Source organism: Macrobrachium rosenbergii, chromosome 41 (genome assembly GCF_040412425.1).
Source record: "Macrobrachium rosenbergii isolate ZJJX-2024 chromosome 41, ASM4041242v1, whole genome shotgun sequence".
In the NCBI taxonomy this organism is placed as follows: Eukaryota; Metazoa; Arthropoda; class Malacostraca; order Decapoda; family Palaemonidae; genus Macrobrachium; species Macrobrachium rosenbergii.
This window is the reverse complement of record NC_089781.1, coordinates 7,712,743-7,726,086: the sequence shown is the minus strand read 5'-3', so window position 1 is coordinate 7,726,086 and position 13,344 is coordinate 7,712,743. Positions and strand designations below refer to the sequence as shown.

At 41.5% G+C, this 13,344-nt stretch overlaps 1 long non-coding RNA gene across 5 annotated transcripts in view; it reads left to right on the top strand.

Annotated features, from left to right (window-relative positions):
• Positions 1 to 3,325: 3,325 nt before the first annotated feature.
• LOC136826602 (uncharacterized) overlaps positions 3,326 to 13,344 on the top strand; it is a 46,044-nt gene continuing 36,025 nt past the window's right edge. For 2 of the 5 annotated variants that reach the window (XR_010849660.1, XR_010849662.1), the window contains exon 1: positions 3,326 to 3,437. This is a non-coding gene — a long non-coding RNA (uncharacterized lncRNA). Of the gene's footprint in view, positions 3,442 to 13,344 lie in introns of all 5 variants that reach the window. The other 3 variants (XR_010849659.1, XR_010849661.1, XR_010849664.1) reach the window with 2 other exon arrangements.

The window sequence follows — 13,344 nt, the reverse complement described above, 5'->3', positions numbered from 1 at the left end:
CTGCTCAAGGAGGATAACATACTAGTACGCTAAAAATAAAATAAAATAAATAAATAAATAAGAAATACAAAATAAACTCTGTTTGCCAGTTGGATTGAGCTGGAACTGGCTCTTGCTCGCAGGCAGCCCGCAAAAGGATTACATAAAACTAACTGGATAATGCCCTTTCGTATCGTACTGATGAATAACTTTCGGTCTATAAACCACGCCAAGTGTTTCAATGATGTACATTAAAAGTTCGCCATCTGTAGGAAGTCCCAAAACGAATCTTATCGCCAAATTTAATAATTTCTTTTAATGTGGTCTAGAAATATATTATTAAACTCCCACAGAAAATAAGAGTCAAAGCAAATACTTCATATGGATTGACACTGGCGGAAGTATATGGTCTCTGGGTGACATCTAGATATACATTTCTTATGGGGAATCGAAGAAGATTTGATAATTGGTTGCCATCCAGTTCAGTCTCGAATTTTGCAACCAAATCTAGTAATAATCATTGTGCCTTAATGGTATACGGCCACATTTATCCCACTGCAGACGTAAGCTCTTCTCAGGCTACTATTGTTCATTTATGCAACTCTGAATCTTTGATATTCATATTTTCTAGACTGGCTTGGAAATGGATTTTTCTTGGTCAAGGGTTCTCCTGTACTAAAAAAAAAGGAAGACTGAAGACTAAGGACTTTACAAAAGGAAATTAATGATTACTCACATTACCATAAAGCCATTACTCTTTACGTAAAATTAGGACAAGCCGGAAGTGCATATCGAATTAAAATATATTATAAAAAAAAAAAACCGGGATATTCGAATATATTCGAGACGCTGCTTGTTGCTACAATAATACGAATAGAATGCTTTAATGGTAAGACTAACCAAGAAGAGAAGATAGCTAGTCGAAAATACGTGGAGGAAAAAAGGGGAAACTTCTGACTAATGAAAGAGAGAGAGAGAGAGAGAGAGAGAGAGAGAGAGAGAGAGAGAGAGAGAGAGAGAGAGAGAGAGAGACTGACGTATAAAAAAAAACCTGTAGTTTAGCAGCAAAGTACTTGCAGCAAGGATAGATATAAATAAGCTGTGATTGTCTGTAAATGGTTTGTTAAAACGAGAACGAAAACAACCCTCCTAAAATGTCTAAAGAAAGAAATTGAAAATAAATCAACAAATTTCTTTGATGAAAATATGAAAGACATTAAACAAAGTAAAACTGAAGTATATATCTTTCTCCTGGAACCCAAAAAGGAAACTATAGGAACAACCCTATGAAAAAATCAAGCAGGCCAAAATTACACACGCACATACATAAACAGACTTGCCTGCGTGCACTCATACACACGTTTTTATATGTGTGTGCGTATACATGTATATTTATATGTAAACACACAAACCACCCACCCACCCACGCACACATATATATATACCATGACGATGACCCATTTCCCATGTAAACACTGAAATCAGATTATGAAGAAGTTTTTTATTTTGTGCTGACAAACAAGACCCTTGAGCAACACTACGCTACCATTGTACTTGTATTTTCTGTAAATAATATTTTACCCATTAGGCTAGCAAAAGCAACCAATGCAGTAGTAAACATAATAGAGGCGGTGGGGTACTTGGGAGAACAAAGTGATGAACTTCTAAATAAGACAGGTAAATTATTAAGTGTAATGAAAATAGAACATTATCATCAAGGAGATTTAGCTTTCAAAAAGAAATACTTAAACAAGGTTACATTAAAAATGTGCAAAACTACAGTATGTAGCCACAAGATTTAGACCACCGTAACGGTCTCTGTAATGGTCTACCAGATTATTTGTCGAGGAAATTACAGGGTTCAGTTAACCATAGAGCCAAATTAATAGAGAATAAATCGCCTCGTGACTAGATCACATCCACCCTTATTTTGCTACATTAGCATGAATTGAAAATAAAGTAAGCGGAGAATAAAAGATAAACGGAATATGTAAAAGATATCTTATAGAAATATACTACCTCATGCATAAATATTCGAAGGATTAAGGGCAAATACATGTATACACTAATGGAATCAATATACAATGAAGATGCTGGAAAAGAGCTCTTGAATACACTACACAGGGGCTAATAAGTGAATTGCCCCGAGAATAAAAAAAAAAATGGAAACCTAGAGACATTTAAGAAGAGATATACGTTGTCTGATAAAAAATTATGACTTGGAAGAGGAAGTTATTTAAGAAAACCATACAGTTTACTGTAAATGACAAATGAATGAAATTTCCCGATGGTGATAATAAAGTTTTTAATAACAACATGACCTATCTGATCTCTCAAAATATTTCATATTTGCTCTCAATGAAACAGTTGCTGCCGGGAAGATATAGTAAAAAACAAAAAAAGTATGATGGAAATTCCAGAGGGAGCATATGTGAAATGTTCTCATTTCATAGTTTATCACATATTAATTCTGACAATCCTTGCGTAACAGACGGTATAGGAAGTTAGTGCCGTCAGTGCACCTCACGTGGTGAACTGTAAGCATTTAGGTTCTTTGCAGCGTCCCTTCGGCCCGTAGCTGCAACCTCTTTCGTTCCTTTTACTGTACAATGTCTTCCATATGACTTCCCACCCTTTCTAACAATTGATTCATAGTGCAACTGCGAGGTTTTTCTCCTGTTACACTGTTCACACCTCACTGTCAATTTCCCTTTCAGCGCTGAATTACCTCATAAGGTCCCAGCGCTTGGATTAAATTCGATGTTCCTTCCTGATGGTGTTAGTGAATGTAACAGACTAAGGTTCTCCCATGAAGGCTGGAAGTTGGTACTTGAGGCCACTGAAATCTCAGTGACCTTGGGCTACCTGTATTAAGTTGTATTATAGGAGAGCTCGTGCTGCTTGCATCAAGTTTTATATTTAACACCAGTTAGTCCCGCATGAAGTAAATGACACAGAAAACTGGAATCGTTACTTCACCGCTTCCCTTTCCTCTCTGTAACCAAACTTCGGCAACAGAGAGCCACTGGTAAATGATGTATAATATGTTATATTACAGCATCTGAGAGTATCTTCCATGACTAGATTCAGCATTACTGATTTAGTAATATGTGATGAAACGAACTGCAATTTTGAACAGTTATTTGTTCATCTACTGTTAAAAATCGAACAATGTAAAATTGATTGGGAGTAAGCTGCTGTAAATATTTTTTTTTCATATTAATTTAACTTTCTAAACCATCTGGTTATAAAATATAAACGTCTTTTTAGGTTTCATAAAAAACGAACTCCCGTCTTTTCTGTGAAGTATTTCAAGGATCCTCAAAACTCGCAGTACAGTGTGACGCCATTAAACTGTAATTATTTGTGCATCGAGCATGGTCGCAGGCAAGCAATAGCACGTCACCCTCTATTATTTGGTGTCAGATTAGTAGATTTTAGTGCTATATTTGTGGTTGGTTAGTAAGTAATGGATACTTTGCTATTACTGTACATATGAAACATATTAAGATTTGAAAGTACTGTTAGAATATTTTTATTTAATTAAAAATTGGTGGTAGTACACACCCAGCGGCCCAGCCTCGTCCTTCTTAGCCTAATACCTAGTTGGCATAGCCTAAGACTTAACTTTGTAATTTTTGCCTGCACATTCGTTTTATATGATTTTGACTATTAGGCCAGTTGTTGGTTTGTTGTTTTAATTAAGCCGGCAGTATAATGCACGGGCTCTTGCTTCATGAGCAACCCATGAACGTGGTGTTTTGCGCAACCATATAATAGTGACTATGGAGGACCTCAAAGAGAAACCGTGCATTTGGGATGGGAAAAAAAATTAGAGAACCTAGACTACACTAGCATGAATGGTTAAATCGGCCTAAGTTAAATACAAGAGAAGCTGGTGTGAAAATATTTAACCACTAACAACTAGCCTAGGCAGTTCTACAAGGAGGGAAGAATAGGCTATAAGCTGTGGAGGTAAATATAATTGGGGTAATTCTAAGCCGGCTGTCCGCGATGAGCTAGACTATGGCAATTGACACTTTCCTATGTTATTTTACTTGCTTTACAAGAATTTAAAGTAATATTTTGTCGGCCGGCTGTAACTAAACTAATTGACCCTTGAAGACTACACGACTTGTATTACCTAACGTGGGGTAGGTCTAAGCCGGCATTCCGCGGCAAGCCCCCCTCCCCCTCCATAGCTAATACGGCAAAATTATAACCAGTAAACACTCCTAAAAATACCAACTAACGTACCTTAGAGGTGTTTACTGGTTACAATTTTGCCGTATTAGCTATGGAGGGGAGGTGGGGGCTTGCCGTGGAATGCCGGCTTAGACCTACCCCATGTTAGGTACTTAAGTCGTGTAGTCTTCAAAGATCAATTACAGTATATTTACAGCCGGCCGACAAAATATTACTTTAAATTCTTGTAAAGCTAGTAAAATAACATAGAAAAACGCCAATTGCCACAGTCTAGCTCGCCGCGGACAGCCGGCTTAGAATTACCGCAAATACGGCAAAATTGTAACCAGTAAACACCCCTAAAAATACCAACATAACGTACCCTAGAGGTGTTTACTGGTTACAATTTTGCTGTATTAGCTATGGAGGTTGGGGGGGGGGCAGGCTTGCCGTGGAATGCCGGCTAAGACCTACCCTGCGTTAGGTAATTCAAGTCATGTAGTTGGTAATATTTGCAAAATTGTAACCAGTAAACACCCCTAAAAATACCAACATAACGTACCCTAGAGGTGTTTACTGGTTACAATTTTGCTGTATTAGCTATGGAGGTTGGGGGGGGGCAGGCTTGCTGCGGAATGCCAGCTAAGACCTACCCTGCGTTAGGTAATTCAAGTCATGTAGTTTTCAAAGGTCAATCACAGTTTAGTTACAACCGGGCGACAAAATATTACTTTAAATTCTTTTAAAGGAAGTAAAATAACATAGAAAAACGCCAATTGCCACAGTCTAGCTCACCGCGGACAGCCGGCTTAGAATTACCGCTGTACAGTGGCGATTTCTTTATAACTTGACTTTTTCTACAGTTTTTTGGTTGCTAATTATGGATTTATCTTCAGTTTTTGTCGCACGAATGTAATTAACCTGCAATTAACCCCTGAAGTCCATCCAAGGGGTTTCTATACACGATCTTCACAAGACAGCGCATGGGTACGTCTGTTTGAAACGGTTCATATCCCGTCCAGCAAGTACAATAACTTAACGGTAATTCTAAGCTGTCCTCTGAGCTAGACTATGGCAATTGACGTTTTCCTATGTTATTTTACTTCCTTTAGAGGAATTTAAAGTAATATTTTGTCGGCCGGCTGTAACTAAGCTGTCATTGACCTTTGAAGACTACACGACTTGTATTACCTAACGTGGGGTAGGTCTAAGCCGGCATTCCGCGGCAAGCCCCCCCACCTCCATAGCTAATACGGCAAAATTGTAACCAGTAAACTCCCCTAAAAATACCAACCTAACGTACCCTAGAGGTGTTTACTGGTTACAATTTTGCCATATTAGTTATGGAGGGGAGGTGGGGGCTTGTTATGAATGGCGGCTTAGACCTACCCCGCGTTAGGTACTTAAGTCGTGTAGTCTTCAAAGGTCAATTACGGCATATTTACAGCTGGCCGACAAAATATGACTTTAAATTCTTGTAAAAACAAGTAAAATAACATAGAAAAAAACGCCAATTGCCACAGTCTAGCTCACCGCGGACAGCCGGCTTAGAATTACCAATTTAACATATGGGTACCCCCCCCCAGCCCAGTACTAAACACAGCGAAGGGACATTCCATCCCCCCGATGTCAGTACTATACACGGCGAAATTCATTTAACTCCCTCCCGTTGACGAATGGCTCCCGCTTGTTTTTCCCCTCCAGAGGTCTCCTCCCAATGCAAACATGTCTGCTCCATTTGTGTGTTCTCCCCCACCCAAAACCCCAAATTCCCACAGTCCCCCTTTACTGGTGAGTAGAGTTAGGGGGCAAATAACAGTTGGCCGACAACCAACAAACTCACTGCCAGTACCAGAAGCCCTAAAAGTGTAGAAAAAACCAGTTTCCAAGGTAAAAACAGGCGCGGGGCTAGTACTTAGAATTACTGCATTTTTTAATGGGAACTGGGAAATTCTAAGCCTTAGTTCTGCAGTGAACTAGACTATGGTAATTGACATTTTCCTAAGTTATTTTACCTGCTTTACAAGAATTTAAAGTAATATTTTGTCGGCCGGCTGTAACTAAACTGTAATTGACCTTTGAAGACTGCACGACGGGGTAGATCTAAGCCGGCATTCCACGGTCCCCCTCCATAGCTAATACGGCAAGATTGTAACCAGTAAACACCCCTAGTGTATGTTAGGTTGGTATTTTTAGGGGTGTTTACTGGTTACAATTTTGCTGTATTAGCTATGGAGAGGGGTGGGGGCTCGCCACAGAATGCTGGCTTAGATCTACCCTGTCAGTAGTCTAGTCGTCAAAGGTCAATTACAGTTTAGTTACAGCCGGCCAACAAAATATTACTTTAAATTCTTGTAAAGCAAGTATAATAACATAGGAAAACGTCAGTTGCCATAGTCTAGCTCACCGCGGAACTACGGCTTAGAATTACCGGAAATATAGTTTTCATGTGTGCTTTCAATACTCTTTTTTTCATTTAGTTAGCAAATTAGTTATGGATAATGTTCGTTTCCGGTCTGAGCATCACTGCTCAATTTTTGATTGTAGGCTATCTTTCGAATCTTCATAAAAAATTGAAAGAAATGCTCTTTATACATAATTCTTGCACACTAATATTTATCACAAAAAATAAAATACATGTAAATGATTGAGGGTTTTTTTGTTTCAGGTTTGCAAAATGCACTTAAGGACATTTGAAGGGACATTTGATTCCCCAGGGGCTAGTACAAAACATGACGAAATACATTTGACCCCAGGGGCTTGTACTAAACACAACGAAACAGTGTAGATGAATCACTGTTTTGCCATGTTAGTACTAGCCCTCATGTAGAATTGGAGTTCGGACTGGAAACAAACTTTTACTTTAGTGATATTGTGGATCCCACCCATATATCCTACAATTGGAGGTTGCCACGATAGGAAAGTGGGGTGTATGGGCGGGAAGGATCAAAATGATTGCCATACAGGAATTGGTTTAACCTTAATTAACCAAGGGGGCTGCATCCTTACCTGGCCATGGAGCTTTGCCTCTTGGATTCCCCTACTTAATCTAAACTAGGATGCTGGGTCCTTACCTAGCTTCCCTGTCTAACCTAACCTAGGGCTGCATCTTTACTTAGGTGGGGGGGGACAGGGGTCTGACCCCCTGGACCCCACCTAACCTAACAACCTAGGATGCGGGGCCCTCACCTACCCCTAGAACCACCATCTAACCTAGCATAGGGCATTGCTAATGATTATTAATAAGGTTGCTACCTAACCAACCACACCTAACCTAACCTAACTTACGGCACTAGGTCTTCACCCTTGTGCGTGATACTACTATGGGATTCAGAGCCAAAGAAACATGGTTTTTTAGTAACACCTTTTTATCAAAGCATCGGATAAAGGTGAAAATTGGCAAGTGTAAATTTAATGACCCTACCCAATTTTTGCAAGTATTATTTAGTATCTAAGTTCAGTGGTTCTGGTACTTATCAGAGTAAAAGTGTGTTTCCTATGCCAGAGCCATCAAAATTGTAGGTAATGGTTTTTAACACAATAGTGACGTTTACCTATGACATTGTGTCTCCACCCACAGTGAAGAGAAATTTACTTATTGGGAAAATGTCTCTTCGCTGTGGCTCTGCCTACTTGCCAATGACATATTCACTAATTGACAAGGTCTACCCAATTGGGTGGAGTCGCCTCCCATCTGGGGCAACTACGCAGGCGATGACACATCTTAGAGGTACCTGCTCATTATGGCAGTTCACTTGCTGACGCAATAAAGAGGTAGATAAAGCTTCGCCTACATGGGGGAATTTGGGGGAAGTGAGTAGACCACCTTTTTCTCTTGGCTTTGGGTATTATTACCCACCTTAGGTTTCAGTGATATAAATGATGGCGACAGGACTTGTTATTAGCATGGAATTCTTCCATTTAATTCTTCCATTTTCTTGATATTTTTTTTTTGCTTTACAAATGCTTTTGTCAGGTCAGTTGTTCTTTTCCTCCCATTCTCGCCGCGACCTGGGAGTGTTTCTAACCCTCGCAGCTGGTCCCAGGCTTCCCTGGGTGATGCATCTCTTAGGGGCTGGGTTAACAGGTCGAATGCCCGCCGTGCTCTCTCGAACACGGGCATGGCGTAGGAATTCAGCAGTTTGTGTTTTAAGTCTGTGATGTGACTTTGTCTGGTTGTGCATCCAGCCAGGGGGAGATTCTATTGAATACTTCTTCTGGGAGCGCCGTCATGACTGTCTGATTTTGTAGCTTCGTTTGAGATAGCGCGCCATGTGTGTCTGCACGCCGGAACCACGATGCTATGTTTTGGCGCGAGAACGGGGGAAGTTTGACCGTGTCTGGCTTTGTTGGCAAGAGCGGCATGCAGATGATGCTTGTGGGTTCACATTAAGGTTCTCCTTCTGACATCTTGACTTCTCACACACCAAAATGCGGGAAAATGTGCTGTATTGAGTCTGTTAATGGTGCTGATTTATTCAAGAGGTTGAACAAAGTCCCAAAACGTGCCCTTTTGGGTATGCCTTATTTAGTCCGTTAATGGCACGGTTTCTGCCAGGTAGGGTGCTATCAGAAGCCTAAACTTTACGCCGAAGTTAGTCGGCTAAAGGCTCTCTGATGATAGGGTGCAGCCGTAGTTAGTCGTTAATGGCTGGGCCAAAACTGCGCTACCTGTCCCTGACCCAGGGTCACCAGTGTGAGGCTTCAAGAAAACTCAGGAGTGAAAGACTGATTCTTTCTTATTCTTGACAGGTGTTTTTAAGACAAAAACCGGATGGAAAGGTAGCGGGCGACACAAGGCCCCCCATTGCATCCATATATGATTTGTGTTTTATGGCAAGCATAAAAATATGTACAACATTTGTTACGTGGCATATAAAAGGTTGATATACATATCGGCGGAAAGGGCCTACAATGATGCATAAGGTGAGGCACACACACAATCTGAAATAAAGACAGGTAAAATACATGACGTGATTAATGTACATCTGAAAAGAGAAACACAAGGAAAGAGAGGTGCGATTTGTTGCCCTTACACACCTTTTGTTGTCTTTGTAATTTTTATTTTAGCATTACAGTACCGTAAGTGGCATTGTTCCCTATAATTGAAGGAAAAATTGTGCTTGGAACATGCAAAAAATAGGTAAGACATGTTCCCATAGGAAAACTGTTGTCTATGTGAGGAGGATGAAACTTTACATGGAATTTAGCATACACCTAAAATAATTCACTGAGCTAAACCAACGGTACCATGACTGCTAACTGAAGCCAGTTTTTTCCAGGAATGCCTGATTTCCTATATCCTGCATGATTTCTGAAACTTAAAACAACCAACCAATCATGTTTAAGCAGTTTGTGATGGACTTACAGTTCCAAGAGATGATGTTCCCAATACATAATTCATGCTTACCCAAAGTGCACTCAGACAAGCAAATCCGTACAGGAGCCCTGCGCCCATGACGGTGTCAACATAAAGAACTGCGATATAACCTCCCACATTGGCTGCTGTGCTGGACACCCCCCCCCTCCACCGACTTCCTTTAAATTTGAACCCTTCAGGGACGGGCTAATGATATATCACCCACACCCCCAGACTAGGCAGACTTTAAGGTTGCCCAGTTTAAGAAAAAAACATCAATGGAAAGAGGAAGATATGCAAATGCACGTGGTGTAAGAAAAAAATTAATAAAAAATTTTCCCTACCTTAAATGGGAAGCTGAAAGTTACCATTACAACTCTGTGTGGGGCCACTTTTACAAATCACTCGTATATTTTACTAAGTTATACATGTTTTTTCTAATAATTTTATTTTCTGGATCAGGGTCCCGTGTCAGCCGGTGAAATAATCCATTCAGCACTTATTTCTAGGTAATTCTGTTGCTAGATACCAGAGAAAAGCTAAATGTAAAGCTGGGGTTACTACCCCCAGAGCGAGCTCAAGAAATGGAGTTGTATATGGTAAAGGGTGAGATTGTCACAATCACGGGACCCTGCCCTATAAAGATTCCCAATGTCAAAAGTCCCAACGAGAGAGGTGCCCGATACAAGCCCATGCACTACTTGAGGACTGTACACAAGGCAACACTAGCGCGCATTCCATTTTAGCACGCGATTTCGTTCACACGTAATTTCGTTGTGATCCTTATTTTGTGCTCTATTTTGGCATTTTTATGGCATCCTCGCAAGGTTCTTCTTCAACAACTTGAGTACCAGTGTTTTATTGTTTTTTAGGCGATTGAGGCTCCTTATTTTCCTTTAGTGTAATAATTAAAGGGATTTATAACGCCTGTCTCGATCTCCTCTCACGGCATCTCTTGACCTCTCTTGGTCTTGGGTCGGCATGTTTGTTTTGTGTTATTTATTAGTATCCCTTTTTATTTGGGATATTTTACCAATTAATGATTCCTAACTTTAGTGAGTTTGATTAATTTTATGAATAATCCATTCAGCACTTATTTCTAGGTAATTCCGTTGCTAGATACCAGAGAAAGCTAAATGTAAAGCTGGGGTTACTACCCCAGAGCGAGCTCAAGAAATGGAGTCGTATATGGTAAAGGGTGAGATTGTCACAATCACGGGACCCTGCCCTATAAAGATTCCCAATGTCAAAAGTCCCAACGAGAGAGTGCCGATACAAGCCCATGCACTACTCGAGGACTATACACAAGGCAACACTAGCCGCATTCCATGTTAGCACCCACCCACTAGAATGATGTTTATCATGGGAGGATTTTGAATGAAAAACAGGGTGGGTCACCGGGTGACACGGGCCCTCCCCAGAAATAGATTTTTCCTTTGTCAAAATCCTTTTTCTGGATCGGGGTCCCGTGTCAGCCGATGAAAATAATAACAGAGAAATAAACATCATTCTTATGCTAATAAAGACTTAAAACAGAGACCTTGAAAACTAGGAGAATTCTACCTGAACATTAGTAAGGTCCTCTAAATTCATGTAATGAAAATAATGTAAGTGGTCACCGTCTAAGATCATGAGCTTAGGATTGAACCTGAATAGGCTTGTATTAAGAAAATACTTTCTGCCTAATAGCAGACACGATGACAACAGTACCCCCTTTTTTTAAAAGAGAGGATCTGACAAAATTGCGAGGTCCTGTCTAAAAAAGCCTGTAAGGAGAAAACCGGGCACAGAAACAGACCTTGTAAAAGGGGAGTACTTTCCAAGGTGACCACCGAAAATGAGGACCTTCAACTGTAGATAGAAAGTTAGGGTGAGGAATTCACAACACTACCCCTGATGAGGGGAAACCAAAATGATTGGTTCCGCTAGACAGGGCAGACAGTACAGGAAAACTAACACTAGAAGCTAAGCTGATTAAAAATTTTGGGTCTTCCCCAACAAGGAAAGGTAAGAACAAGATGATTGTTGGTTACCGAAGCTAACTCCGATACATTACTCAAAGACCAGGAAACCGAATGTGGACGGAGTACTGTTCTTAGATTATGCTGTAGCCTACATCCCCTCCCTCTGCATTGATTGGTTGTCCCTTGGTGTGTCTGACCTCATCGGTTGGCACTCCACCTGGACCTGGAGGTGACCGGGAGTGCTCTCCCCACTCCTGTTCACACTCCTTTTACCTTTCTTTGCTCTCCTGGCCGTAGAGGTTTTTGCCCTTCCTCTCCTTTTCTCTCGCTCTTGTCGTGCAACACAGCTCACATAGCGAGTGATCTATGAGAATCTCTGGGCGCCCGGGGAGTGCTGTCCCACCCCTGGTCGCTACTTTGGGTTACCAACCTCCTGGCCTATCCTTCCCCTTTCCTTTTACGTCGACTGTTTCCCTTCGTGGTGCTTCCTACATGTTCGCACCTCACTGTTGGGATCTCATACGAGGCCAGTTAGCGTTTTCCACCTAACTGTCTTCTGTTTTATTTACTTTCGGCATTCCCCCTCCATTTTGCTCCTACCTGTTCGGTGTTTTGTTATCTTTTTGGGCGCTCTCCTTGCTTACTGCTCCGGTGATTTTAGTGGTTAGCGGTCGGCGTTTATTCCCCCCACCGCTATCACTTCGTTCAGGATATCCTCCTCCGGGGGTTTCCCTCTCTTGGCTCTGAGTGCGCCCACTTCCGAACAGTTCATAACCTTCCCACTTTGTTTGTTTCCGTCACATATTGTTCAAACATGATCGCTTCGGAATGTTCCGTTGACTCTGTTTTTATGTCTATGAGTTTTGTCCTGTTAGCCCGGTTTTCTCTCCAGTTTTCTCCGGGGGTTTTCCTGGTCTGACTGGGCTAAGTCGCTGCTACGGTACTCTGCTCCGGCATCCGTTCCAGCATGCCCATTTCTCATACGTTTTCAGCTGGTTTTGTCGAGTGCAGGAATGCTCCGCTATCCTGCAACAAGCCAGCGATCATGGAGTCTATAGTTCCCATTCCGGTGCGCAGTCTGTTTTGGAGAATTTATAGTTTGGCACGGAAGGTTATGAAGTACGCTATGCTCTCCCCAAGCAGACTTCTTGATGAACCCGTAGGTTTTATATATACTTGTCGGTTTCGTCTCCGCCAAACTCCGCCTCATGTGACTTATTCTTGGCTCGGAAGGTTGTAAAACTATAGCTATGCTCTCCGAGCAGGCTACTTGATGAATCCATAGGTTTTATTTACACCAGTCGGTTTTATCTCCGCCAAACGCCGCCTCATTTGGCTTATTATTAGTCGTTTGGCACCCGGCAGATTGTGTTGTACGCTATGCTCTCTCGAGCAGGCTACCTGATGAATCCGTAGGTTTCATATACACCTGTCGGTTTTACCTCCGTCAAGCTCCGCCTCATGTGGCTTATTAATAGTCGCTCTTTCGGCGATAAATCGGTAGGTTTCACATAACGCCTATCGATTTCCCTCTGCCAAACTCCGTTTCCGGGCGAGATTCTCGATAAATCGGTAGGTTTCATATAAACCTATCGGTTCTCCGCCTCGTGGCTTATTAATAGTCGCTCTTTCGGTGTTTGGGCTCTTTCCGGCGAGATTCTTGGTGGATCGGTAGGTTTCATATACGCCTATCGATTTCCTCCGCCAAACTCCGTCTCCGGCGAGATTCTCGATAAATCGGTAGGTTTCATATACACCTATCGGTTTTTTCCTTAACCAAACTCCGTCTCATATGACTTATTAATAGTTGCTCCTCGGTGTTTGGGGTCCTAATTTTCCCCCTCCTGGGCCGGCATC